This window comes from Cajanus cajan, chromosome 6 (assembly GCF_000230855.2).
Source record: "Cajanus cajan strain Asha chromosome 6, NIPB_CcT2T_4, whole genome shotgun sequence".
NCBI lineage: Eukaryota > Viridiplantae > Streptophyta > Magnoliopsida > Fabales > Fabaceae > Cajanus > Cajanus cajan.
Genome location: NC_138522.1, coordinates 32472012 through 32480465, shown reverse-complemented (window position 1 = coordinate 32480465; position 8454 = coordinate 32472012).

Genomic DNA, 8454 nt, shown 5'->3' with positions numbered 1-8454 from the left:
AAAGTTCAATTTGTACTCTTAGACCTCCAAGTGCCAAGTCTAAAGCACTTCAAAAAAAAAAATTTTCATAAAAACTATTTTTGTGTGAAAATATTTTCTTGAATTAAAATGTCTCAAGATTCCTCCCATAGTGAAAGTGATGGCTCTCCAAAAAGTCTTTCATATATCACTAAAGAGCTCAAATCACTTAAACTATGGAAAAAGCAAGAGTTCGTTGAAAGAGAGAAGGAAAAGATTGAAAGAGAAGGACAACTTGCTTATTTAGAGGAAGAATTGAGGATTTTAAAACAAGAAGAAGAAAAATTGAAAGAAGATATGAAGAAACATAGGAAAAAGAGTAGGAGCTCACATTCCCAATATACATCCCCTAATGAAAGCATGAATCAAGGGGATCACTACCAACACACTCCTAGAAGGTCCATAAGACCTAGGGAAGTTAAAGTTTACCTTCCACAATTCTTTGGTAAAGATGATGTGGAAGTATACTTAGATTGGGAGATGAAGGTTGAGCAACTCTTTGCTTGCCATAGGGTAGGTGAAGAGAGAAAAGTCCCTCTAGCTACCCTTAGCTTCCAAGGGCATGCCATGTATTGGTGGACTGCTCTAGAGAGAGAGAGACGCCTCCACAATGATCCTCCAATTCAATATTGAAATGATCTCAAAAGTGCTATGAGAAGGAGGCACATTCCCACCTATTATGGAAGGGAGCTTATGAATAGGGTCCAAAGGCTCCAACAAAGAGACATGTCTATAGAACAGTACAGGCAACAAATGGAGCTTTTAATGATGAGGGCATGCATAAGGGAAGAGGAAGCTACAACTGTAGCTAGATTCTTAAGTGGTCTTAATTTAGAAATAAGAGACCAAGTGGAGCTACTACCCTACAGGGACCTAAATGACTTGGTCCAACTTTGTGTAAGGGTAGAACAACAAAGAATGAGAAAATCTTATAAGAAGGATAGCTCCCACTCTTCATTTCTAAAGAAAGATTCCAAGAAGGAGGGAAAAACTTTTGAGAAGAAGAAAACTTTTGAACCCTCTAAGAATCTAGCAACAAAAAAAGGAAAGGGAAAGGACACTACACACACTAGTTCTAGGACTAGTGATATTAAATGCTTTAAATTTTTAGGGAGGGGTGACATTACCTCCCAATGCCCCACAAAGAAGGTCATGATCATGAGGGGGCATGACATTTATAGTAGCCAAGATGAGGCTACTACTTCCTCTAGTAATAGTGAGGAAGAAGCAAGTGAGCAAGAGGAAGGTGTAGAGTCTACTTTTCCTTATGAAGGGGAGCTCTTAATGATTAGGAGACTCCTCAACAACCAACCTACTGATACTCTATCACAAAGGGAGAACATCTTTCACACTAGATGCAAAGTTTCAAACAATGCATGTTCTCTCATTGTTGACAGTGGTTCATGGTGCAACTGTTGTAGCACTAGGCTGGTTGAGAAGTTGGGTTTAACTACTAGTCCCCATCCTAAACCTTATCAACTCCATTGGATTAATGAGGATGGTGACTTGGCAGTTGACCAACAAGTAAAGGTCAAGCTTTCCATTGGGAATTATGAGGATGAGGTGCTATGTGATGTAGTACCAATGGAAGCTTGTCATATCTTATTAGGAAGGCCATGGCAATTTGATAAGAAAACCATGCATAAAGGCCTTACTAACGAGATTACCTTTACACATAAAGAAAAGAAATTTGTGCTTCATCCTCTTACTCCTCAACAGGTGGTGGAGGATCAAGCACAAATGAAACTCAAAAGAGATAGAGAAAAAAGATTTAAAAAAAATAGGAAAATAGAGAAAAAAAAAGTCCGTGAAAACTAAGGATAAAGAGAAATCTAGGGAGAAAGGAGTTCCCTCCCTAGAGGTTGTTACTCAAGAGAATGTAATTTCCAAACAAACCCTCTTGATTCAACAACCCTCTTATATCCTTCTCTGTAAAGGAACTCTATCTTGCACTGCCACATCTAGTGGACATGAGACTTTACCTAAGGGGGTAAAAATACTTTTAAAAGAATTTGATGATCTATTTCCTCCCGAGGGTCCAATGGGCCTTCCTCCTTCAAGAGGAATAGAACATCAAATTGATTTGGTGCCTGGGGTTAGCCTACCTAATAGGCCTGCATATAGGACCAACCCCCAAGAAACAAAAGAAATTGAGTCTCAGGTTCAAGAGTTGTTGGAGAAGGGCTGGGTTCGAAAGAGCTTAAGTCCTTATGCTGTTCCAGTGTTGTTGGTTCCTAAGAAGGATGGCAAGTGGAGAATGTGCTGTTATAGTAGAGCCATCAACAACATTACTGTGAAGTATAGACATCCTATCCCTAGACTTGATGACATGTTAGATGAGCTTCATGGAGCCATCATATTCTCTAAAGTTGATCTTAAAAGTGGTTATAATCAAATAAGAATTAAAGAGGGTGATGAAAGGAAAACCGCTTTCAAGACTAAGTTTGGATTATATGAATGGTTGGTGATGCCCTTTGGACTCACCAATGCTCCTAGTACCTTTATGCGTCTCATGAATCATGTTCTAAGGGATTGTATAGGAAAATTTGTTGTAGTTTATTTTGATGACATACTCATATATAGTAGGTGCCTAAGTGATCACATAGGACACTTAAGGCAAGTTTTTAATATTCTTAGGAAAAATCAACTTTTTGGTAATCTAGAGAAGTGTACATTCTGTGTAGATAGTGTTGTATTTCTAGGTTTTATCATTAGCAAAAAAGGGGTTCATGTGGATCCCGAGAAAATCAAGGCCATCCAAGAATGGCCCACTCCCAAAAGTGTTGGAGATATTAGGAGCTTCCATGGTTTGGCAAGCTTCTATAGGAGGTTTGTTCCTAATTTCTCCACACTTGCCTCCCCATTAAATGACTTAGTCAAGAAAAATGTGGAATTTATATGGGGAGAGAAATAAGAAAATGCCTTCACAACCTTAAAGCATAAGCTTACCCATGCACCACTTCTAGCTCTACCTGATTTTTCAAAAACTTTTGAGTTAGAATGTGATGCCTCTAGAGTTGGCATAGGGGCGGTTTTGTTACAGGGTGGGCACCCTATTGCATATTTCAGTGAAAAACTCAAGGGTGCCTCTCTTAACTATCCTACCTATGACAAAGAGCTCTATGCTTTGGTTAGGGCCCTTCAAACTTGGGAACACTACCTTATTCCCAAAAAGTTTGTCATTCATAGTGACCATGAGTCACTTAAATATTTGAGGGGCCAAGGTAAACTAAATAAAAGGCATGCTAAGTGGGTAGAGTTCTTAGAACAATTCCCATATGTGATTAAATACAAGAAAGGGAAAAATAATGTTGTGGCTGATGCCCTTTCTAGGAGACACACTTTGTTAGTCTCCCTTGGATCTCAAATCTTGGGATTTAATCACATTAAGGAATTGTATACTAATGATCTCGAATTCAAGGAAAATTATACCCAATGCTTAGCAAAGCCTCAAGGAGGTTTCTATATTTCTGAGGGGTATTTGTAAAAAGAAGGAAGAATTTGTATACCTCAAGGATCTATAAGGAAACTCCTTGTTAAAGAAAGTCATGAGGGTGGTCTCATGGGGCACTTTGGAGTTGAAAAGACTCTAAGCTTTCTAAAAGAAAAATTATTTTGGCCCCATATGAGAAGGGATGTTGAGAGGTTTTGCTCTAGATATAGCTTGTTTACAAGCAAAGTCTAAAGTAATGCCTCATGGCATCTATACACCCTTGCCTGTTGCTAACTCTCCATGGGTTGATATCAGTATGGACTTTATTTTGGGCTTGCCCAAGACCCAGAGAGGCATGGATTCGATTTTTGTGGTAGTGGACAGATTTAGTAAAATGGCCCACTTTATACCCTGCCACAAAATAGATGATGCAAGCAACATAGCAAGACTATTCTTAAAGGAAGTGGTTAGACTTCATGGTCTACCCAAAACTATTGTTTCAGATAGGGATACTAAGTTCCTTAGACATTTCTGGAAAACTCTTTGGAGTAGGCTAGGAACTAAATTACTTTTCTCTACTACTTGTCACCCACAAACTGATGGGCAAACAGAAGTAGTTAATAGATCCCTATCTACAATGTTAAGGGCAGTCCTTAAGGGTAACCATAAGTCTTGGGATGAGTACTTGCCCCATATTGAATTTTCTTACAACAGGGTAGTCCATAAGACTACCAAAATCTCACCTTTTGAGGTTGTGTATGGTTTTAACCCTCTTACTCCTTTAGACCTAATACCCCTACCAGATTCTTCTCATTACTTTCATAAAGAAGGGGTATCTAGGGCTGAATTTGTTAAGAAATTACATGAGAAGGTTAAAACTCATATACAACAACAAAATGAGAGAACTGCTTTAGATAGAAGCAAGGGAAAGAAAACCCTCATTTTTGAGGAAGGGGATTGGGTTTGGCTTCATTTGAGAAAGGAAAGGTTTCCTTCTCAAAGGAAGTCTGACCTCAACCCAAGAGGAGATGGACCCTTTCAAGTCCTCCAAAGAATCAATGATAATGCTTACAGGTTAGATCTTTCAAGTGCCTACAAACTATCAAAACCCAGAAATCAAAGAGAAGCATGCAAAACTGTACATAAAACTTAAAACCTAAACATAAAGCCTAAACCAAAAATGAAAAACAAACCCTAAAAGCATATAACCAAAACAGTTCCCCCCCCACACTTAAATCACACATTGTCCCAATGTGGAACACACATAAGATCAAAGCAATCAGAACAATCAACAGAATTGGACATGTGCAATAAAAGTAAAGAAGGAGAGAGGGAAAGAAAACTCCCTAAGTGAAACTACATTCAACAACATTCAACAAGGAAGGATTGCTGAGGAAAGGCTTCAGACGGTGCCCATTAACCTTGAAGCTCTTGTCTATGGATTCACTTTTGATCTCAACTGTACCATAAGGAAAAACATTAGTAACAATAAAAGGTCCAATCCACTTAGAACGTAACTTACCACCCATGAGACCGAGCCTTGAATTATATAGTGAAACTTTCTACCCAACCGTGACATCCTTTCTAGCTATCAAACTATCATGGAACTTCTTGGTTTTTTCCTTGTAGAACTTAGAGTTCTCATAGGCTTCTAGGCGGATCCCATCAAGCTCACTCAGTTGTAACTGTCTTTCCTCTCCAGCCTGATCAATAGAGAAGATGCAGGTTTTCACAGCCCAGTAGGCTTGGTGCTCTATCTCCAAAGGAAGATGACATGCTTTGCCAAAGACAACCCGATAAGGAGACATCCCTATGGGTGCTTTGTAAGCATTCCTATGTGCCCATAGAGCATCCTCTAGCCTATTGCTCCAATCTTTCCTGTTGGGATGCACAATCTTCTCTAAGATCCTATTTCATAGACCATGGGCCAAGGGCCTAGTTACCAGAGCTATGGCTAGAAGAATACAGGAAGAGTTGGACCTTGTGAAGACTAGTGGGCTTGTCAAGCCCAAGGTAATCTTCACTTGGAATGCTCTATCATGAAGAGAAGGCCTAGTTCTACTTGTTTATATTGTACAGTTTCTACATAGCCTTTTGTATAGGTCATTTTCGCCTTTGTATTTGTGAGGCACTTTACCTACTTTTTCTAGTGTTTGTATATTGATTTTGAGGTAGGTTACTTGGAAAGTTTAACTCCATTTAACCTCCTTAGTTGATACATTCATTTTTCATTTTTTCAGTAGGGAAAAAGGGGTGGCATTTAGCAATGCTTGAGGGTGTGCTTAGAAATTGGGCCTGAGTTGGGCCTAGGCAAAATTTTGCATATTGGACTCATTTTGCTCCTAATTTTTCATATATTTGATTTATCTAGGTCTCATCATCATATGATGAACCTAACTAAACCAAATCAAGGATTTTCAAATTAAATCATGGAGTATTTTGAACCAAAGGCCGCCTAGCTCTTTCTTCCTCCTTGGCCGAAATTTCAAGCTACACTTCTTGAGTTTTGAAGCTTGCCTTGCAAGCTTCTAAACTCAAGTAAGGTAAGCTTACCTTACCATGGTTCTTAAGAGAACCATGGTCAAGGTTAGCTTCTCCTACAAGCTTGCTAAACCGTAGGGAGTTAAGTATACCTTACCATGGTTCCTAGTGAACCATGGTTAAGGTTAGCTTCTCCTAGAAGCTACCTTTACCCTATATATTTGTAATTACCTCTCTTGTACTCACTTTTGACAAAATTGAGAAATAAACTTCAGATTTCTCTCATCAAGAGTCTCTCAAAACCGTGGAGAATTTCTTCTCTAAGGTTTCACCAAAAGTTTCAAACCTTGCCTAGGTTCCTTAAGCTTCTACAACAAGCTAAGGAGAACCGAATCTCTTCAAGGCTTCTACTCCATGAAGAACACTTCGTGGAGCTTCTAAGTGTCTTTGAAGGTGTCAACTCAAGAGCATTTTCGGTCCTAAGCATGGAATCATTGAAGGAACATCAATCTCCTTCAACTAGTTCCATCACTCTTGATCTCCCTATTTGAAATCTTGGCTTGCCCATTAGTCTAGGGGTGGTAGGGTGTAGAGACTCTATGAACAACCCCATACTTCCTGAGCAAGGCCTGCATGGATCTGTTACAAAAATGGGTGCCCTGATCACTAATAATAGCTCTAGGTATTCCAAACCTGCAAAATATGTTAGATCTAACAAAACCCACAACAACCCGAGCATCATTAGTTCTGGTGGCTTTGGCTTCCATCCATTTTGAAACATAATCAACAGCTAGGAGAATATATGAAAAACCAAAATAGACAGGAAAAGGACCCATGAAATTTATACCCAAGACATCAAAGACCTCACAAAATAGCATGGGTTGCTAAGGCATCTGCTATCTCCAAGAAAGGGCTCCTCCTGCTCTTTGACATTACTCACAAGTGCTGCAAATCTTCCACGCATCCTTGAAGATGGTTGGCCAGTAGAAACCACAGTCAAGCACCTTGCGAGATGTCCTCTAAATGCCAAGATGACTACCAGATGCAGAAGAATGACAGAACTACAGGACCGAGTCAATCTCATGGTCCGGCAAGCATCTCTTGATTACCTGATCACTGTAAAACTTCCAAAAATAGGGGTCATCCCAAACATAATGTTTACCATCACTCTTAAGTTTATCAATCTAAGCTCTAGATGCTAAAGGAGGAAAAATAGAAGCAACTAAATAATTGACAATGTTTGCAAACCAAGGGGTGGGGGAAGGAACAGAAACAGTTAACAAGTGTTCATCAGGAAAATCATCCTAAATGGGCAAAGTGTCATCATCCTCAGCTCTCTCAATCCTGCTAAGATGGTTTGCCACCAAGTTTTGTGCTCCACTCCTGTCACGGATGTCCAAGTCAAACTCTTGAAGCTAGAGCATCCATCTAATCAGCCTAGGCTTTGAGTCAGCCTTCTTCAACAAGTACTTTAGAGCTGCATGATCTGTAAAAACAACAACATGAGAACCAAGCAAATATGATCAAAATTTATCCAGTGCAAAAATAATAGCTAAAAGTTCTTTTTCCGTGGTCGTGTAATTTGCTTGAGCAACATCTAATGTCTTGGAAGCGTAGTATATCACTCTAGGTAATTTGTCAACCTTCTGTGCTAAGACATCCCCTAGTGCATAATTTGACGCATCACACATCAGCTCAAAGGGAACTATTCATTGTGGTGCCTGAATGATAGGAGTGGTGGTCAAGGCTCTCTTGAGGCAATCAAACGCCTCCTTGCACCTGTCATCAAAATTAAATTCCAAATCCTTTTGAAGCAAGCTGGATAGTGGAAGGGCTTTCTTACTGAAGTCCTTAATGAAGCACTTGTAGAAACCTGCATGGCCAAGAAAAGATCGCACCTCTCGCATGCAAGAGGGGTAAGGCAATTGTGCAATAAAAGATATCTTTGTAGGGTCAACCTCAATTCCCCGACTAGAAATGATATGCCCTAAAGTTATACCCTGCTCTACCATGAAATGACATTTCTCAAAATTAAGAACAAGGTTAGTCTCAATGCATCTATTCAGAACTCTATCCAAACTATCCAAACTATACAAATCAAATGAAAATGAATGCTTCTTAGCATGAGAAGAATCAAAATCATGAATGTTCTCATCAACTAGATCATCAATCAATTCAGCACAAAAAACAGAATAAGCTTCAGAAGGAAATTTCATGGCATCCAAAATGTTAAAATGAACAACAATATCACCAAATTCCATAAACAAGGTTCTAGCATAAACATCAATCTTAGTCCGGGATGTTTTCACAAATGGTCTGCCTAGAATGATTGGGACAGAGCCATGGGAGAATCCATCCTCCATATCAAGAACATAAAAATTAGCGGGAAAAATAAGTTCACCAACCCAAACCAGGACATCCTCTACAAAACCTGTGGGGTGGGCAACACTCCTATTGGCCAACTGAATGACCACACCCATAGGTTGCAAAGGACCAAGAGACAAAGAATTAAAAATGGACAA